Here is a 22,512-nt window from a genome sequence, read left to right on the forward strand (position 1 = left end):
CAAATCCCGCCACGTGAGAACAGCACAAGAACTGCCCAGTTAATCCACATAGTCACTAAATTTTAGAGTAGTTTGTTATGCAGCAATACGTAACTAATGTAGGGTTAACATTTTTTCTCTGGGCAATGGACCATCATCAAAGTTTTGTCACTATCTGTTTTTAAACTGGGGCTATAACATGGCAAGGGTTGAGTTTGCAAATATAAATGCAGGTAGGTGTAGAAGATGGATTGGACACTAAGAGACAATAGAAAGCACCATTACATTGGTCCAGATAAAAAATAATGTTTATGCTAGAGTAGAATTCAACAAACATTTTCTGATAAGTAAGCATTTTAGGTTTTTCTGGCCACAAGGTCTCTGTTGCAACTGTTCAACTCTGCCATCATATCATAAAAGCAGTCATAGAACATATGCAAATAAATGAGTGTGACTATATTACAATAAAAATTTACAAAAACAGTTATTGGGTTGGATTTGTACTAAAGCAAATGTAGAGGGAATAAAAATAGAGGACGTAACATTTTGTAGTTGCAATCAATGTGTGTGGCCAGTGAGGAAGAGGGAAGAATCAACAATGACTCATAGTTTAGATGACCAAGCAGATGACACTAGTGGTTACTGAGACAGGAAATACAGATATAAAGTAGGTTTTAAGTGGGTCTAGTTTGGGACACCTTGAGTTTGAAGTGGGCCACTTGGGAGAAGCGTATATTACTTCCTTGGAAATATAAGTATAGAAGACTGGAGCTAGGAGACATATATTTGGAAGTCAATAGCATATAGGTAGAATTTAAAGTCAGGAGTAGAAAGAATCAAACCACTTTTCTAAGCTTCTATTGTTTATTACAATACCTGGCAGGTAGAAAGTACTCTAATACACAACAACAAAATAATCATACAAGTCAGCCATGATTCTGATTTTAATTGTATTATCAGTAAAGGATAGTGCTGAATGAGAACACATGAAGATTGAAAACAGGACCCTTGAGGAAATTATTATTCAAGGAGTAAAGGGATGGAAGAGAAATTAGCAGAAGAGACCAGAAGGGGTTATCAGAGGAGAAAAACCCGTTGAGAATGTTATCCTGGATTAAAAAGAAATATATCTCAAAAAAGAAGGGGGTTTTGTTCATGTCCAATGCTATGGAAGTTTCCAGTAGGCTGAAGCCTGGGACAAGCTCCTTGTAGACAATAATGTTGCCTTGAATGACTTGGGGAAGACCAGTGTAAGGAGAAGGATGGGAGTTAGACTGGAACACAACAAGCCCACAGAATTAAAACTTTCTTTCATGGTGGCAAATCCCACGGTTTCCCAGCTGCTGCATCCATTTGAGTTACTTTACATATTGACTTCCCTGAGTGACTTTTTCTTTTAATCTGCCAGTGCACCTCCATTACCTTCTACAAATGCCTTTCAACCTGTCTATGCCACGGATGATACAGGCTGAGACAAATCAATCCCTGGTCACAGGAAATGGTCTAGATAGGAGTGTGTGGCCCAGTAAGAATCCTTGCTGGAGATGCTTTTCTGAAACCAGTGGAGAAAATTCTATTGCCTCTTTTGCTTAAACTAGTCATAGTTAGGTTCTGTCTCTTGAACTGATCTAGCCCTGACTTACAAAAGACAAACTCGAGGAGAAACACGTTAATATGCCACATGATCCAATTAGGGGTAAACACTGAAACCATTTAATCCTGGTAGAGTTCCTTCATTAAATACAATAGCATTCCTTGATAGCTTTCTGCATCCTTTGATGTCATTTGATGTCTCACACTGCTGCCCTCAGCTCATTTGCTTTATTTCCAGAATTTTTACTGAGTGTTTCCCAGCTAGATTCATGACTATGGATAAGGTTCAAACTATTAAAGAAGCAAAGTTCCTGAGGGAAAGAGACAGCTTCTCATTGTTCTTCATTATTTACATATTCCCCTGTATGTTTCCAAGCACTTAATCTAATTTACATTTTAATGAACTACCATACTGTACTTACCAAATGCTTAGTGGGTCAATACTAGAAGTCCCATTTTAGGAATCAGAGACAAGCAATAATCAAAATGAGAACAAATCAGAGCATCTGCAGAACTGGCACGACCAGAAAAATTTTCAAAGTTCAGTTAGGATTTCCATCATATCCATGTATATTCTTGTATTGTTATTTATTTGGTATGTTTCTTTAAATCAGATCACTATGTTTGTTTAAATACATGTATTTTTAAAGAAAACATATCACTCCTATAAATGGAAAACATTATGACTTGACAAAAGTAGAAGGTAAATTAAATACACATTTTATTAAAAAAAAGCATTTTTCTGTACCACCTAAAGATGCTCCTACGCCTCCAGAGGAAAGCCTCCCACATTTGGAAAAACATTGTTTGTGGGAACTGAGGGGGCAAAGCATTACAAAAAAAGAATAGGCTTTAGGCACAATAAACTTATTCAAATCTCAGTTTTACTTCTTACTGGACTCTTCTATTTCTACCCATAGAAATCTTTACTTCCTCTTCATTGTACTCATTACATTTTAGTGAATTACTTATTTAATGTCACTTTTTTCCTCTAGAGTCTAAGCTCCGTGAGGATAGGGAACATATTTATCTTTTTACTCTTTTAGCATCAGCATCTAGTATCTATCTGCACATGGACATCCAGTAAATATTTGTTGAATGGTGGATAGATGCATGGATGGATAGATGGATAGATGGATGGATAGATGGATAGATAGATGGATGGATGGATGGATGGATGGATGGATGGATGAATGAATGAAGTAACCTCTCTGTGCTTTCATTTCCTCATCTAAATGAAGGAGAAAATAAAACGTATCTTGAAGTGCTATAGTCTTAGAGAAGATATATATATTAAGCACCTACCACAGAATGTGGTTAAAATGATAGCTATGAAGCATGGCATCCATTATCCAATAAATTGTCAGAGTCAAAGGTCCATGTCACTTAAGGAGTGGGTCAATTAGCCACATTTCTAGGCTCTACCAGCATTCAATGTTTCACCATTTCTGAATATGTACACCCTTTCATTGGCCCTTATAGTTGTACAGTCTGTAGCTCCTGTTGGAATATCCTTGTCCCATCTTCTAACTTAAAATTTACCTGCACATCCTGCAAGTCCCAGATCAAGACCCTCCCCTGGGTAGCAGGCCCATAAGCAGAGAAAATGCTCTACTACTTTTATTCTTCAGTGCACTCTATTCCTGCCACCACTGAGACCTACTGCATTCCACTGCAATTATCCATTTACACAGTGACAGTAGTCTGAACTTCACATTAAGGCCTGAAATTTAATTTGCCACTTCTATAATATATCCATATACTTTTATTTGATGGCTAAAAGACAGTGCCATGTTTTCACTGACAGTCTTTCGTTGAGTAACGTTAATAAGCTAAGTTTAAAAAAAAAAAAAAAACTCAAAATATCTATTGCCAATGAATATATCACAGAATCTGCAGCCTGCATATATTTTTATTTTTCCTGATTTAGTCTTTGTGTTGTTTTAAAAACATCAGCCTCTTCATTAAAGCTTGAGCTTCTTGAGAGCGGACACTGTGTCTAATTCACCACTTTAGCCCACCACCTAGCACAGTCCCAGGAAACTAGCAGGTGCTCAAACGACATTTTTTATTAAATAAACAAATGGGCAAATGATTCTCTGACTTCACATATTAATTGTGTATGAGAAAACAGAACACTTGATTTTAAAAATGTATGCAAATCCTCTACAATGCGGAAAATTAGGTAGCTAGATAACAGGAAGCATTTTCTAAAACTTCATGCCAAAGTCTTCAGATCATCTTCACTTGACCGAAGCTGGGGGCAGGGGATGAATAGAAGTGATTGGGAAGCGGCCAGAGATGATGGATTGGAAGCAGCCCTTTTAATATTTTAATATCTTGTCTAACAATGTGATAAGCTGGTATGCCTCTTACATATTGGAGGAAGAGCAGAACTCCTCTGGTAAAATCAAAGCCTTTTGCAGACACATTGAAACAATAAATACTTTCTAATTAAAAGTACAGCTTGCCTATGCAGTGGAAGAAAAAGTGAAACCTCTTACCGTAGAACCTTTGGCACTTTGTTCCCAAATGAGAATAGGTGTAAGTTTCTCAGTTCAGTCCCAATGGGTAATTTCCTATTGTCACAGATTCACAACCTTCTCAGACTCTGCTTAAAACTGTGGCTGGGAATATCTGGAGTGTTACAGTCTCATACTTCTTCAACATTATTACTGTCCAAATTTATTCAAAATTAGACTTTTAAAAGATTTCAATTAGATGAAAACTAGTATGTTATCATGTGCTGTGGTTCGTTTAGCCTTTGTTCTCAGTAATGTTTGGGATCTTTTCATCTGAGAAGATGAATTTTGATAGACTCTTTTCTACTAATTTTGCAAAGACTAGAGTTGTATAGACATACTTGGGATTTAGAGGGATTACATAACAATTAATGAGGTAAGAATTTTGAAGGAACACCTAGTTCTTGAATTAAAATAATCTTTGAGAGGTAATGATTTTATGCGTAATTGCTACTGACAACAACCGAGTATAAGATAATCATCAAGATATCACAAACAAGAGGAGAAAAAGTTAGTCTAAGGTCAGGTTCACCAGAAGTTGATCATGAGATGAGGATTCATATGCAAGGGTTAGATTGAAGAAGTCCTCTTTTGGGAGACTGGTAAGGAAATGGAGGAGGGAAGGGAAGTCTGAGCAAGGATAGCTCTCAGGCAAAGACCTGCAGAAGGTGGTGTTGGCCTGATCCTACAGAGGAACTCTGAAATGTAAGTTAAGCCTCAAGTGATCCTTATTCAAGGAAAGATTGCTGTGGTGTACTTATAACTGTTAGTGGTTAAGGGTACGGATGGGGGGCTGGAAGTGTGATGGGTAGAGAAAGGGCAACAGAGCACTTCTGGATATTCCATAATTAAAAACTCTTTCACATCGATATACCATTGTGTTCTTCTAAGATTCTTGCTGATACAAAATCTGACCTTAAGCCATCACTCTGAGTAGGTGAAAACAAAGACTTAATTTTGTATTCTTAGTATCTAACACATTACTTGGCATAAAATAGGTAATCTCAATATATATATATATCCATAAGTTAATGTTATCAGTAAACATATAAGTCCTTTCTTAGCCTGTCCAATGATTTTTTCTTTCCACAAACACAAATGTATTCATTCAGTAAAGAATCATTGAGTATCTCCTATACCTCTTATGTCCCAGGCATTGGGATATGTCTTGGAATTATAGCGTTAAACCTGACAGACACAGCGTCTGTCTCCATGGAACACTCATTCTATTCATGGAGGCAGATATTTAAAAGTATGTTGATATAAACAGCTAATGAAATCCAGTTGTGATGGAGTGCTAACAAAATAAAAGTATAGGGTGAGAGTATATAATGAACTAGGACCTAATCTTGTCTGGAAGGTACAGAAAGGGTTTCAGAAAATATTAAAAATCTATCACCAACTCTCAATTTTCAAGACTTCAAGTGTATCAGGATCTGAGGAAGCTTCTACTATACAAAAGTGGATAACAATAAACAAAGTTTCCTTGAGGAAAGAATATAGATCAGCTTCAGTTGAAAAAACGAGTTGAACTCCTCATCTCAGTAAACACTCAATAACATTTCTGATACAGTGGGAGAGCATGAGGGTACCAAGAGTTTGTGGAAGTAGAACAGTGTCCACAAAGGGAAGGGAAGAGAAGTCATCATGTGATGGATGGAGATGCTTAGGGTCCAAATTTAGCCTATTCTATACTCTTATTTCTATTCTTCTAAGCTCCTTCCTGAAACAGAGTTTACAAAATCAAACAGGAGAAATCCTTTGTGATTGAAAGACTCAAACAATAATGTTTGGGTCTCATGAAAAGTTTTCTGTACATAGATCCATATAATCTGGTTTGTAAAAACATCTAGAGTCAGGCACACTGATTCTATTTTTTTGTTGTTGTTGTTTTTGGTTTTGTTTTGTTTTTGTGAGGAGGACTAGCCCTGAGCTAACATCTGACGCCAATCCTCTCCTTTTTTTCTTGAGGAAGAGTGGCCCTGAGCTAACATCTGTGCCCATCTTCCTCTACTTTATATGGGACGCTGCCACAGCATGGCTTACCAAGCAGTGCGTTGGTGCGTGCCCGGGATCTGAACCTGCGAACCCCGGGCCACTGCAGCGGAGCACACGCACTTAACCACTTGCGCCACTGGGCTGGCCCCTGATTCTATTTTTTTCAAATCCCAGAGGCCAGCAAAGTAGACTATAGAGAAAGCTTAACAAGTGGATTGACAAGCAGAAAATGCATAAAAATAAGACAGATGATGACTGAAATGAGAGTAAATTGAATCACCAAGACTTTTTTAGTCCCTTTGATTCTATGATGTTACTATTAAAGAACTACAAAGTAAACAAGGCATAGCTGTTGGGAGAAGAATAGAACTTAAAAAAAAATGTAACTGGAGGTACAACAGTGGAAAAAGTGTTCATCATGAAGGAATCCTGTCTCTGGAATTTCCTTTCTCATCTGAGTGGACAAGAATCCTACTGTGTCACTGTAATGTGAAGAACTGATTTTGCAGAGTTACTGTGAAAAGTCTCCTTTGGTTATCACTAACTGACTTTCTCCTACCCTAAAAACAATCTTGCACATCGCTCTAAGTTAAGTTGCCTTGAAACACGGGTGAATGTTGGAATAAGTTTGACTTGGAAGTCTTCTGCCTTCAAGATTATTATTCTTTTCACTTTATCATGCTTCTTTTTATAAAAGAAATCTTAGAGGTAATTTAATACAACTTTCTCCTATAAACAAATCCTCTTCTATGACCCTGAAGGCAGTTTTCCTACTGTCTACATAAATATTTCCAGCTCATAGGATTTTAACACTCAAAAAAAAAAAAGTACTACAATGCTGAACATCTCCAATTGTGAGAAAGTCTGTTCTAAAACGACGTGCGCCTTCTTGCAGCTCTCAGCTGCTCTCTAAACTAGATATCACAATTCTGTGCCCTATTCTGCAAGGAAACCCTTCAAATGTTTAAATAAACCTGTCAGTTTCCTTTACATCAAGGGAAACATCCCTAGTTCCTTCCACTCTTACATCTGTAACATATTTTCATGTGCCCTCTGGACGTATTTCAATATGTCAGTGTTTCTCTTAAAATGTAGTGTCCAAAATGGAATATAGTAATCTGAATACTGAAAAGAATGGCAAGCTGGTAAAACAATGTGACCATATTATTTTTAAAAGTTGCTTCACAATTTGGGGCCATATTTTGTGTGTATAAGAATGGTTTGTCATGGGCCGGCCCCGTGGCTTAGTGGTTAAGTGCGCGCGCTCCGCTGCTGGCGGCCTGGGTTCAGATCCCTGGCGCGCACCGACACACCGCTTCTCCTGCCACGATGAGGCCGCGTCCCACATACAGCAACTAGAAGGACGTGCAACTATGACATACAACTATCTACTGGGGCTTTGGGGGAAAAAATAAAATAAATAAAAATTAATAAAGAATGGTTTGTCATATGAATTTCTGTAATTGTGCAATTGATATTTTGAACTTGAAACAATTTACAGCTCTCTATGTTAAGCAGTATCTTGTTGATTCTAACATAGTGCCTTAAATCGCTTAGATCATTTCAAATCTTGGTTACATCATGTACATAATTCAACCCATGCAATTTTGTGAAATCTGAAAATTTAGAAATTGTATTTCTAAAAACTCTAACTCTTTGATAAAAATGTTAAGCAGAACGTATCCATTGGTAGAACCTTTGGTCAGTCCACTGGACACATCTTATTCAGGTTGAAATCCAGACTAACTGCCACACGTTTAAATTCCATCCTCTCCGTTGTTAGTAATACATCTGAGTCTTCATGGCACGCTACTGCCCAGTCATATTTTATGATCTTATCCATAAATAAGGGAAATGTCATATGCTTTTCTGAAATTAAAATATACAATGTTTTATAATGCAAACTCAACACTTCTTTAGTGTAGAGAGAGGAGTTGATTTTTCTTTATGAATTTGTGTTGATCTCTAGTGTTTACTGCATTCTTTCAAAGAATTAACAGTACCCACTTAATCATTTTAAGGCTTGCTTATTAACTATTACAAATTTTCTGAATCGCACCCATTGCATATTTTACTTTACTCACATAGAGCAACATTTGCCCATCTCCTGTCTTCTGAGGACAAATTTATTCTCCACAATTTTATGAAGATAATGCAGTGATTCCAAGACTGCATTAAATAATAGTAATCGAAATTATTGTTTTTATAGTACAATAAACATTCTCATAGAGCTATTCCTTCACACTTGAGACACTTGAGACATATCTATAGTATAATTAATAATAATCATAATATTTAACATTTATCAACTCCTAAAATGTGTTAATTGCTTTACATGCATGATTTCATTTAATCTACAGAACACCCTGTGAGGCAATTTTACTATTGCAATCTTGTTTGCAAATGAGTAATTTGAGGCTTATGAAAATGAGGAATTTCTTCAAGGGCCCACGTATGATAATGGGATACCAGAAAACCAAATCCAGGTTTTTCTGAAACCAGAGTCCTTAACCACTATGCCTTACTGGGTAGATTTCTAGAAAAGAGTTTACTTTATCAAAGGAAATGCACATTAAACATTTTGATAAATGCCAGAAATCGCCCTCCTGAAAGCATGGAGTAATTTATAAACACACCAATAATGTATGCTAGTGCCCTCAAAATACTGGATATGTTTAATATTTTCTTTTTGTCTGTGGTATCTTTTTTGTTTTGATTTGCATTTTCATTCACTTATGAATTTGAACATACATTTAAAAATACTTTTGGGGGCTTTTGTTTTTATTTTTCTGTGAATTGCTGTTCTTATCTTTTGCTTTTTTATTGTTTTTTCTTATTGAGATTTGTGTTCTTACTGATTTGTGGAAATTCTTTGTATATAAATAATATTAACACAATTTATACTATATGCACCACAAATATTTCCTTCCATTCTTACATTTGTGTTTTACTATGTTTCAAGTACCATTCACAATAAAATACTTTTTGAAATTTTTCTGAAATCACATCTATACACTTTTATTTTGTGGCTTTGGTTCTTGCATTAGGGAGGATTTTATCCACATCAATGTAATAAAAACAATTTTCATAGATTACTCCTAATGATATACTTTCAAATCAGCATTTGTAGACTTTTGATTCAATCTTTATAGAGGTTGTAGGACGTAGTATTAAGAAATCATGTTCACGATCCAGAGTCCTTTAGTTCAAATTGTAATGAGCTGGGTTACCTTGGTTAAGCTACTCAATCAGTTAGTGTCTCAGTTCTTTGTGTTTAAAATGGGGCTACTAACACTTGTCTTATACGGATTTTTCAAGTATTACATGAGATAATACACATGGTGCACTTAAAAATGAGTGACTCAGAGAAAGTACTCAAAATATTAGCTTTTAACTATTTTAAATTCATCTTGTGTATGCATATTTGTTTCAGCAGAAGTTAGAAATCTATTTTTTCCAAATGCGGAAGCAATCGTCCTTACATCTTTGATTAAATTTTGCATCATTTCCTCACTGATTCACTTTCGTTCTATACTCAGATTCCATTTGTACATTGATCTATTTTCCAACATTTGTAACATTTATGCTTCCAATCCATTCATCAATCTTTTATTTTACTTTTTTTACATGTAAAGAAAGTGAAGAGATGGTGTAAAGAGATCTTTACACCTATAGTTACACCTATATCTCTTCAAATGGCTAGATTCTTAGAACTAGCCTTGCTTCTTCAAAGAATATGCACTTGAAACAAGATCTTTCCATCATACAATATTGCCTTTTGTTATGAAATACTTATGAACACATTATAATTTTAGTTATGTATATATTTTCTTCTTCTATCTACTGTTTATGTGATGTAATATTATAATTATCCATTTTTAAGACTGACACCCCACTATTTTGAGATACAGAGAGGCAAGGGCCGTATCTCATTCATGGTTGCATTCCTGGTGCATAGCAGTGTGCAGTACATAGTCCCAAATCAATATATGTTTATTTAGTTGCATAGAATTTTATTTTTAAAATAATGCACCGTCATTCTGCACCACTGTTCAAATATCTCACAATGTCTTGTGGCTACTCAAATCAATTTCAAACACTTGTCCTCATTTTTATATGCCTTAGAGAATGGATCCATGCAAACCATCTCTCCCACTAAAGTCCAAAACAGCCCTTTACTCCCGGCAGCTGCTCCATCTCCCTGTCTCAGGATACCTACGTGGATTCCTACTTCTTCATCTTTTATCATCGAAAACTTCTTCATGAAGTTTTCCTTGACTACTTGGGAGCGCATTGATTTCTCTTTCTTCCTGAGCCTGCAGTTAGAATTGCTTAATTTTAGAGGTAAAAATGATCTTAGACTTCACCTAGGTTAAACCCTTCATTTAATAATGAGGAAATGGATTGCTAGCGAGGTTATGAAACTTTCCCTCAGAGTATCCTTAATGACCACGACTCACATTTTAGTTTTCAATTTTGTATTCTCTTTAATTTTGTACCAGTGGGATTAAAAGCTCCTCTGAAGCTAGAACTAGCAGTACACTCAGCAATTCAATGAATAAATATCACTTACGTGCCAACTATGGGCCAAGCAATATTATAGAATCTAGAAATGTGCAACTACTACAGATACGAGCCTGGCTTTTCTACAGCCATAGTCTATGGATGAAGCAGATATTAATCAAACAATTACAAAAATAATTGTAAATCACTGTATAATTAAAATTGTGTTAAGTTATATGAAGGAAAACTAAATAATGTCATGTAATAGACACTAGAATATTTAATCTAGGCTGGAAGGGCAAGGAAGAATTTGTCAAAGAAATGACATTTCAACTGAAATCTGAAGAAGGAGTACAAGTCAGGCAGGCAAAGGGGAGAAGATTTCTTCATGCAGAGAAAATTGTGAGTTCAAAAAAATTTAGCCAGAAAGTAGTTTGGAATTTTACAGAAAAAGATAGAAACTCAGTGTGACTAGAGCAACAGAGTATGGGGAAACTGAAGATGGATACAGCAGGAAAGCTAGGTTAAGCACTATGTGCAATGTCTATCAATGAGGTCTCCCATTGAGGACTTAGAATCTTACTCAATAGAAATCCACTAGAAAGTTATTACAGGGGAGTTTTGCCTTTATTTTTACATTAAAAAAAGAGAGCTGGGATTTTATATTTTTTTAAAAAGGTAGGAAAATATAAGCAAAATGAAAGTGGGAGACCGTGCTGTAGCCCTAGGGAAAGAAGAAAGTAGCTTGGCTAAGGTGATAACTCTAGAGATGGAAAGGTATGGTTGAATAGAAGAGGTTTGAGTGGGTAGTATACACAGGACTTGATGTTTATAGGGACAAGGAGGTGCCATAGATGTTTTCTGATATCACCAACTGAGTGAAATTTATGGTATAACTGAGGAATAAGGATGATCAAAATTTCAGACTTAAGCCTATTAAGTTTGAGAGGCCTATGAGAAATCCAAGGGAATACATTATCTAGGAGATTAGTGATATGGTTCTAGAGATATAAATTTGAGAATTATTGGCATAATGATAAAAGTAAACCTATAGCACTGAATAAAATCACCAGGGAGAGAATGTCAGGAATAACCTCGATGAATTCAAACGTTTTGAGGTCAAGTGGAGGTAGAAAAACTGGCAAAGGAGCCTGACAAATAGCAGCCATAGTGGAAGGTGAAAAAACCAATATATGACAGTGTCATGAAAGTCAAGAACAAATAGTATACCTGACAAAGTTGTGACTCAAAAAATATTTTTAAGATAAATGAATAAAACTACTCATCTGTATTGAATGTTGCCAACAAGTCAATTAAGAAGGGAGCTGAAAAGCATCCATTGAATTTAACAATATGAAAATCAATGATGACCTTACATGAGTGGTTTTGATAATGGGAGTAGGAGAAATGGGTGGGAAATGATACCAAATTAAAGCAGGCTGAATAGCGACTGAGCTCCAGCTCAGAAGACTAACCAAGATTAGTATCCAGAATATATATATAATATCTACATATTAAGAGTAAAGCAAACAAACACATAACTTGATAGAAAAATGGGAAAAATATAAACAGGTAGTTCGCAGAAGAGAAATCTTAATGGCCAAAAACATGAAAAGATGTCCAACTAATAACAAGGAAAATGTGACAACACTAAAGTGAAATACTGTGGTTGGCAGCCTATAATAAGGCCTTCAATGACACCTGCCTCCTGGTGTTCATGCCCTTGTGTCATCTTCTCTTGAGTGTGGCCTGGACCTAGTGATTTACTACTAATTAAGAAAATATGACAAAAGTGATGAGATGTGTCTTTCTGAGATAAGGTTACAAAAGACTGACTGCCCTCATACTTGTGCTCTCTAACTCTCTTGCTTGCTTTGAATGAAACTAGCTGCATATTGTCAGCTGCCTTATAGAAAGGCACTTGTGGCAAAGAATTGAGGGAGGTCTCTTACCAACAGCCAATGAGGATCACTGTACATAATCTTCAGTATAATAGCACATAAAGAGCCGAATCCTGCTAATAACCACATGAGTAAGCTTAGAAGTAAACCTTCTCCAGTGAAGCCTTCAGGTAAAAACCCAGTCCCAGCTAACACCTAATTGCCACCTACGAGAGAACTTGAGGCAGAGATCCCCAGCTACGCCCGCATTCATAACTCATAGAAACTATAAGATAAATGTTTGCTGTTTTAAACCATTAAGTTTTAGGGCAATTTGCTATGCAGTAATACATAACAAATACAAGGACCATTTTATACCCCTCAAATAAATAAAAACCTAAAAGTTGGATTAAAACAAGTATTGTTGAGGATGTGGAGAAAAAGGGAATATTCATGTACTGCTGATGTGGGTGTAAACTGGTTCAATCACTTTGAAAACCAATTTGACTATTCCTAATAAGTTGGAGATGCTATACCATCTGGCCACCAATAGCCCTTCTAAAGAAACAATCCCAAGCAAGCAAAGAAATATAAACAAGCATGATTATTTGTAGTATTGTTTACAAGAGTGAAAACTGGACAAACTATTTAGATTGGATTTATCCTTTCTCCTATGAGGAAGGATAAATAAATTTTGTGATATTCATGCCGTGGAGCACTATATTAAAGGTAACATAAATGAACTAGATCTCCATTTATTAACATAATGTACAGGAGTATATTAATGCTTGGATATGATTTATGTAGATATAAAAGATATAAACAATATCATATATCATTTATGGATAATATAAATATTATAAAATATAAAAATTAGAGTGGAAATTGTACATACCTACTTCAGGATAACAGTCCAGCTCTGGAATAAAGGGATGGGAATTAAATTAAGGGTGATTTAATTGTATCCATAATATAACACTTCTTTGAAAAAAAAGACACAAATCAAATACGGCAAAATATCATTATTAATTAAATCTGGGGGTGGGCTGGGTACATGGCTGTGGGTTATATTCTCTGTTTTTCAATTTGAAATATTTCATAACATTTTAAACTTTAAGAATTGTGAATCAGAATTAGGTAGAGGCAATATTTGTAGCAAATATTTTCCAGAAGCTTGATTATGAAAGAGATGGGGACATTAGGATAGCTGAAGAATTTGTGAAGTCAAGAAAGAAATTGCTTTTATAATCCTTATAATTTTTTAAACGAAAGAAACTAGAATATGTGTGGATGATAATGGGAAAGACTTGTCCTGAGATAGACATTGAAAATCTGGTAAATAAAGGAGATAAAGAGCACAAAGTAAAGTCTCTGAGAACATAGGAAGAAATAGATGTAAAGTTAATATCATCAATAGGACATACATTCTTCCCACTGTTAACACAAGATGGAAAGACAGGACAAGTGCAGATGCAGGAGAAAGATACCCATGTGAAGACTCTGATAAATTGGAAATATGAGGCACATCCATAAAAACAGAGAGACCAGCAGGGACAGAATTTTGCAATTTGAGGATAGTAGAGAAGCTATGAAACAGTATTTGAAGAGAATGAGACTGAGAACTCAACAGAGAATAGTTGCAAGATTTCTGGGTAGTGTCTTGGTTCCATTCCAATCTCAAGTACTATCAACCTGCCTAATTGTTCATGAAAGAAATGCTTGTACCAGTAACTAATAAATATTTATTTATTAAATAAATTAAAACTGTACTCTAGTTGTTGGGAAAGATTGGGATGGTATTTTTGTATAATGTATTCTTTATTCAAGTATTTAAATGCTGAGCCTCAATCCCAAAGTCATCTAAGGCAAGGGTAAAATTTTTTTTTTTTGGTGAGGAAGATTGGCCCTGAGCTAACATCTGTTGTCAATCTTCTTCTTTTTGCTTGAGGAAGATTGCCCCTGAGCTAACATCTGTGCCAATCTTTCTCTATTTTGTATGTGGCACACCCCACAGCATGGCTTGATGAGCGGTGCATAGGTCTGCATTGGGATCCAAACCCATGAACCTCAGGCTGCCAAAGCTGAGCACGTGAACTTAACCAGTTCACGTTAAGGGCCCAGGCTGGCCCCTTTATGTATATATTTTTTAGGGCATTAAGATTTGTCAATAAATAAATTATTCTGATATATATGATATTTGGATTTCCTGAAGGTAAAATTTAGGAACGAAATCATGTAAGACGGAAAGGTGGAATATCAGAACAAAATTTACTTTATTCTTAACCTGACTGAGGATGTAAAGTGTGGCAGAAAGAATATTCGATTGGGTCATTAAGCTCAAAGTCCAGTCCTGGCACTATACATAGTCCCTGAATTCCTCTGGACTTCCTTGTCTACAGAAGCAGAGGATTAAATTAAATGATCTCCCAAATCCTACTATTTTTAAGCTTCCTTCTCTTCTTCAGTTCAATAGAATTTAGGAAAGAAGAGTTCTAATAAACTCATAGATATTTCCAATTTTCAACTACACAATGAAAAAATGTCCTCAATGCAGCCAGGCTGTGTGGAGGATTAACAACATCTCTTTGACATCACTGGCTTTGTACTCTCAATGCTTGCTCTCTTTAACCTGGTTATTTCCTTTCAGGTTTAGAGGCAGAAAGAATTCACAAGCAAAAGTGGATAGAAGTAAAAACCAAAGTTAAGTAAGGGGGAAAAAAGTATGTGTGTGTTCAATTTGATGCTTTGATAGCACTGGGTGCTCCTTCAAGTTTGGGGACATAATTTCCTGCAAGATAATGGAGATGGCCATGAACTAGGATTGTGAGAGCTTGGGTTGAGATGAGAGGTAAAAAACAATAGCATTCGCAATCTTCTTAGCCCAAGTTTTTATTAACTAGCATTGCTTATAAGCACTATTTAATCGGTTAGAAAAATAGTTTTAGGGCCGGCCCTGTGGCTTAGCGGTTAAGTGTGCGCGCTCCGCTGCTGGCGGCCCGGGTTCGGATCCTGGGTACTCACTGAGGCACCGCTTCTCCAGCCATGCTGAGGACGTGTCCCACATACAGCAATTAGAAGGATGTGCAACTATGACATACAACTATCTGCTGGGGCTTTGGGGGAAAAAATAAATAAATAAAATTTAAAAAAAAAGGAAAAATAGTTTTAGAAAACTCAGAGAAGAAAATGTTGGGAAAAGCAAAAGTAGATGGTAAGAAAAGGATTTCAAGGAGAGTACTAAGCAACTGGCCTTATAATTACCCTGTTGATATGTAACAGTAATAACTGACCTCAAACCCAGAAATTAAATGAAGTGTGAGGAAAATAACTTAATACTCCATGAAACAGTAGTTCCACTTTGGTTCAGCTCTAATAATAGTCCCTTTCATAAAATATACCTCTGCTGAACAAGTGAAAAACTTTCCCTCAGCCTTCATATAACTAGGCTCGATGCCCAAGTTGGACAAAGACTAAATGATTAGGAAACTTTTCAAGTATGTGTGTCCTTTCAAAATGGTAAGCATAATTGAATATAATTTGCCTTGGGATTTGGGGGATAGGAGCATTTTTTTTATATAACTTGATTGGATAATATATTTAATGGAACATGAACAGAAGAATTGCTTATCTTTGTCTTAGGACAATGTTAAACTGTTTTAAATATGAAGTCACACAAGAGTTTTCTTTTTCTTTAATCTGGAAATCTCTTCCTCATTTAAGATATGAGAATAATGATAAACTTGATTTTACAGTAGCTTCTTTCCTCTTTTTTTCTTCTTTTGCAATCAGATTCAGTGTTTGGTGCATATTATCTTAAATATGCACCAAATAACTTAAAATTATTTCCTGGGTAAATGTGGATGGGAAGCTCTGCTGTTCCTTGTACTCTGCCTGTGTGATGTGAACACAAACTCAAGAATGCTGGCAAGCACTAGAAGCCAGAAAAAACAGTGTAAAATTTCTCTCCTGGAGTTTCCAGAAGAAACCAGCTCTGCCGACACCTTGAGTTTTGCCCCCAGCAATAGGAAACGAATACAGATTTTTTTAACTGGAAGTGGAGTGGTGTTATAATAAATACCTAAAAATGTGGAAGTGACTTTAGAATTGGGTAATGGGAACAAGCTAGAAGAATTTTGAGGAATATGATAGGAAAAGCCTCGATTTCCTTGGCTAGACTATTAGTAGAAATGTAGATGTCAAAGGAGCTGTTGGTGAGGGCTCAGAAAAAAGTGAGAAAAATGGTAGAGAAAATTTATGTCATTTTAGAGAATACCTAAATTGTCAAAAACTAACTGTTGGTAGAAATACAGATGTTAAATTGTGCTTCTGGTGAGAGCTCAGAGGGAAATGAGGAACATGTTATTGAAACTAGAGAAAAGGAGATCCTTGTTATATAGTGGCAGGAAGCTTAGCTGTACTGTGCCCTACAGTTACGTGAAAACAGAACTTATAAGCAATGAACTTGATTATTTAGCTGAGGAAATTTTCAAGCAAAGTGTTGAAGGTGTGCCTGGTTTCTTCCTGCTGCTTGTGGTAAAATGCGAAAGGAAAGAGACAAATTGAGAAAAGAACGATTCAGCAAAATGGAACAAGTACTTGATGATTTGGAAAATTATAAGCTTATTCTGATTTCAAAAGGTGCTAAAATTAGGAGATTCACTGTCACTGTGCTCTAGAATAGAAAGCCAAGGGTATGGCTCAATAACTTTTTAGTAGTGCCTTGAAGGGATAAAAATCGCAGAGTATTCAATCACATAGAGGACTCTTTGAAAAAATTAGGCATGTGGCTCAGCCATCTCAGCAGAAGCCAGGAAGAGAGATGGGATTATTTAGGAAAGATCTGTGGAGGAGCCTCTTGTCTAATGGAGTAAATCCCTGTGATACACATGGGAGACCCAAAAGGTTCTTGAGAATGTTATATCAGTAGGGAACCCTACCAACTTGAACTAGAAGGGACAGATACAGGACAAAATCAGAGAAGTGTGTCAGACTCCCAAAATTATAAAGGCAGGAAAAAGGCTAAAAGAACTACTCGGCTACAAACTTATACTACCCTTCAAGAAAAGCGAAAATGACTCAGAGGCAGATCTGCAGCCCCAGATGGTGGAACCACCAGCCACAGAGGATTATTCCCAGGTTTTAAAACCTAATGGAGTTTGCCTACTTGTATTTCTAAATTTGCTTGGGACCAGTGACTCCTTTTTTTAGTTCATTTATCCATTTTTTTTAATGGGACTATCTATCACTTGTATCTTATTTCTCTCACACTATTGTATTTTGGGAGCAGATAACTTATTTTCTAGTTTCAGAGGTCCACAGATGGAAAGAAATTTTGCCCCAGGATGGATCGTACACAGTCTTAACTACATTGGAGTTAGATAATTTAAATGGTGAGATTTTGGTCTTTTGAACTGGTGATATGTAGATGAGATTTTGGACTTTGAGTTGGTGCCGTAATGGGTTGGGACTTTTGGGACTGTTGGGATGGGTTGAATGTATTTTGCACACGATGGATGTAAATCTTTGGGGGCCAGAGAGTGGGCTGTGCTGAATAATGCCTATCCCCCCAAAGATGTCTACAACTTAATCTCTGGAGCCTGTAAATATTACCTTAATGGCAAAAGAGATTTTGCAGTGGGACTAGATTAAGGATTTTATGATGGGGAGATTATCCTGGGTTATCTGGGTGGGCCCAGTGTAATCACAAGGATCTTTACAACAGGGATGTAGGAAGGTCAGATAGAGAAGAAGGCAGTATAATGATAGAAGCAGAGATTAGAATGATTGTGTTCATAAGCCAATACCAGCATTCCTGGTAACCACTAGAAGCTGGAAAACTCAAGGAACAGAGTCTTCTCTGGAGCCTCCGGAAAAAAACAGCCTGCTAATACCTTGATTTTAGCCCCCAGCAATAAGAAACTAATGCAATGTGTTTTTCCTTGATCCATAAATTCCTCAAAGATTATTTTCACATATTTAAAAATATAACATAGCATACAGCAGTTAGAATATCACTGTAAAATGTTAAAGTATATACAATGTATTTTATCCAAACAAGTTCTCAGGTAAGTATCACATATTTCCATATGGAAAAATAAAGACAGAATGATTCAGTTATATATAGAATCAAGAAAGAATCACCAGGATATAAAAAAAATGTTCACATTAAATTTATAACTCTCGGAGTTGTCATCTGAGGGTTTTTTCATGGCGCTTATATATTTTTATAATAATCTCTTATAGAAGCAATCCCCTACATTTGATTTTGAGAATGCAAAATATTTTAAATGCTATTTCAAAATAAGATACATAAATCCCAAAAACTCATTATAAAGCACTTTATAGCGTAAATATATGATATATGTCATGTTGTTATTTGAATAGATAGGAGACATAAAAGCAGAAATAAAAAAATTAAATGTTTGGGCCAGTTCAGTTTTAATAAATATGATTATTTATATATGTTCAAAACTACCCCCCAAATCCCAGAAATTGCTGTATGATAAATATATACACCTTCTTGCTAGTTCTAACAATGGCCTACATACACAGATATTATTATTATTATTATAGCTGTTTTACAGGGAATTTTAGTAATATTCTCACGGCCTTACAGATGTCTATGATAGTTGTCAGCAATGAGCCACTATTACCAAAACTCACAGATTATTTATTATGCCATGTTGTTTCTCGCTGAATCTGGAGATAAAATGGCTCCTCCATCACCTCAAAGAATTAATATTTTCCCAATATGGATAAGGAGTGTAATTTTAAAAATATGAAAAACCCACACTCTACCTGTGATTAAATGCAATAATAACTCTATTTGTCCCAATGTTCATTTTGTTCTAATACATTAAAGACAAATGGGAGAAAACCCTCCACAAAACTCAGTCCTGAACTTTAGCGCTATTTTGTCATAATCAGAGAAGTTATAGTTGGGACAATACAGTCCACTAAATTCAAGAGTTTCTAGATAAAATTAATGGGTTACCTACTTTTAATGAAAATCAGATTTTACAATAATTCCCCATTAAATTGCATAACAATTTTATGAGACTAAGAAGCCAAACATCCTGATTTTAAAGATGAATGAATGGTTCCAAAATTTATGAGAAAGTAATTCTACTACGTTCTTATTTAATTTACTACATAGCTATGCATTCATCTTATCGTTTTCACCAAAAAATTATTAAATTATTTTGCAGTTTTACAATATCTTGGTATTTCATAGCTATTGGCTCTTGACAACATAAAGTAAGTTGAATAAAAGTTTTGTTTTTTTTTTAAAGTATAGGAGTAAAGTGCCAACGAATTGATAGCAAATCTCTCCTGTTTTTTGGCTCCATTTATTTTCTTAAAATATAATTTCATTTCTATCCTGGAGATATAGACCAAGAAATTCTTAATTCTATTTTTGCCATGTAAAGCATTCACCAATTCTGCAGGCTAGAAGAGAGTCTGAAATGATCAATTCTACCAATTAAACTTCAATAGTAAGACCTCTGGTTTAGAACTAACTTCGCATATTTACAACTTATGTTTCAGAGAGTTAAAGCATAGTTAGTAAATGATTCAGGAATACAGACACTTTTAAATAGAAGCCCTTGAATGCTAGGTACTCCATTTGGGCAAGTTCTCTATAAAAATACTGTGATGCGCAGCACAGCTTAGAAATTCCAATTTTTCTCCTGTCAATGTCCTTTCTGACAAAAATGTTTTAGTTCCAATTTGTGCATATACATATACACGCATATCTAGATATTCTCACACATATACTACATACACACAGGGTGTGTTCTTTTCAAGTGTTTTTATTAATAATAACAGCTAGCAGCTATTGAGCATGAAATATGTCCTAAACATATTACTAAGTACTCTATATTGACTTATACATTTAATCCTTACAACAATAAGTATGTTCTATTAATATCTCTATTTTTATAGATTAGAAAAAAAAACTGAGACATAGATATTAAGTAACTTTTCCAAAATCAAATAAAAGGTAAACAGTGCTACAGGAATTGGAACAAAAACAACCTGAGGACAGAAGTCATCATTTAATCTTTGCAATAATGATGAAAGCGAAAGCACATACCTCACTTTATAATTAGAGAAACTGATGCATAAAGAGTTTAAATAATTCATGGAGAGGCAAACAACTGCGTAGCAGTGCTGTGAGGATTTCAGCCCATGTCATCTGATTCTAGAAACTACAGTCTTGTCCACTTCAATATATTGTCACTTTGTTAGATATCTGCCTTTCTAGAACATTTGACTACAAAAGCCATTATGTCTATGTATCAAAAAATGTTTCAATCAAGAGGCCATGGAAAGAAACATGGCTATCAAATACCTATCCTTCCTTTATGTACAATGGGTGGGTAATGATAAACACTAATCTACTAAATGATAAATAAATTATTAATCCACCACTTTCCTCAGCCACATCATTACTTAGTGCACATACAGTTCAAGATCATGTCTGGTCTGTTGATTATTTCCATTCCTTCTCCCTTAACTGTTAGTTTTCACAACAAAATGATAGAGTCAGAATCTGCTGGGGATTCTATAAATTAAAGTGCTGTCTCACCTTCTTTGCAACCTAACTCTTCCCTAAGGAATTTCCTGGCCTAACCACAGGTGTTGTGAAAACTGACTTCTGTTATCATTATTTGCCTTGATCTTTGAAGACGTATTTGCCTATACAGATAAAATGCATTATACAAGCTAACCACTGTTCTAAGCACTTTGCATATATCATCGCTATTCCTCACCATACAATCTAGCCAAGGAGGTATTCCCTTTTATATGTAAAGAAAATTCTAAAGGATAGGTAATTTATCCAAGATAGACTAACTAGGAAGTGGCCGACCCAGGATTCAAATTAAGGTCAGTTTGCCTCAAAAGACTATCCTCTGTCCACTTAGTCACATAGCTCTACCAAAACACAAACACGTTCCATTCTGCATATGAAGATCAGGCTGAAAACAATTTATACACATCAATCACAAATATGTAAATGACGTGTATCCCTTGGAGCGTAACTATTATTTTTGGTATGCATTTTTATTGCTCATTTGTGTTATGTGTGTATAAGAGAAACAGACCTCACTATTCAGTCATACACCCCATAATGACGTTTTGGTCAATGACGAACTGCATATATGACAGCGGTCCCTTAAGACTAATAACATATAGTCTAGGTATGAAGTAGGCTATACCATTTAGGTTTGTGTAAGCACACTCTATGTTGTTCACACAATGACAAAATCGCCTAACAGATGCATTTTTCAGAACGTATCCCCACCATAAGCAACGCATGACTATAACGTTAAACAGCTGAAGATCTCTAAAAACCAGATTTAAAATGACATAATAGGATATTCTCTTCAATTTTATCTTGTGAATGACTCCAATTAATGCTGGAAATGGTTTTCATAAAAACTAGAAAATTTCCTTTGATATAATTTTAATGTAGTACACCTTTAAATTTTAAACCAGCAGTTTTTCTACCTCATATTTGTCTTTTTTAGCAATAGGAAACACCAGTCAGCTGACTTACTTTTAAACTAGCTGTGAAAATTTATTATGAAAATATCATCCCAGTCTCCAGTATAAAAAGACTGATGGAAATGTAAATTTCTAAAAGATTTCTGATAGCCATAATAAATATAAAATATGCAGGCATTAACAGCATTATCCACTCTTGTAAACACTTGGAACACTTTAATTTCAAAAAGGCTACAAGTCTTTCACAAGGTAAACATAGTAATGCAATGGGAAAAATGAAATTTCTGCCATTATTGTCTAGTTACATTCTTTCCTATTTTATACATTTGATTTATGTTTTTAGGAGAAATGCTTGATCAATGAATTTCAATACATCGCTTGAAGGCAAAAGTTTGAATTCCAACTGTTTTTTCAGTCATCTTCATCTCGCAGATATTTAGAACATAGATTAGGCTAAAATGATTATCTTGAATTTTACTACGCTTATACAAGCATGCTGTTTTTTGGTATTCCAATTAATTATG

The sequence above is a fragment of the Diceros bicornis genome, chromosome 10 (assembly GCF_020826845.1).
Source record: "Diceros bicornis minor isolate mBicDic1 chromosome 10, mDicBic1.mat.cur, whole genome shotgun sequence".
NCBI lineage: Eukaryota > Metazoa > Chordata > Mammalia > Perissodactyla > Rhinocerotidae > Diceros > Diceros bicornis.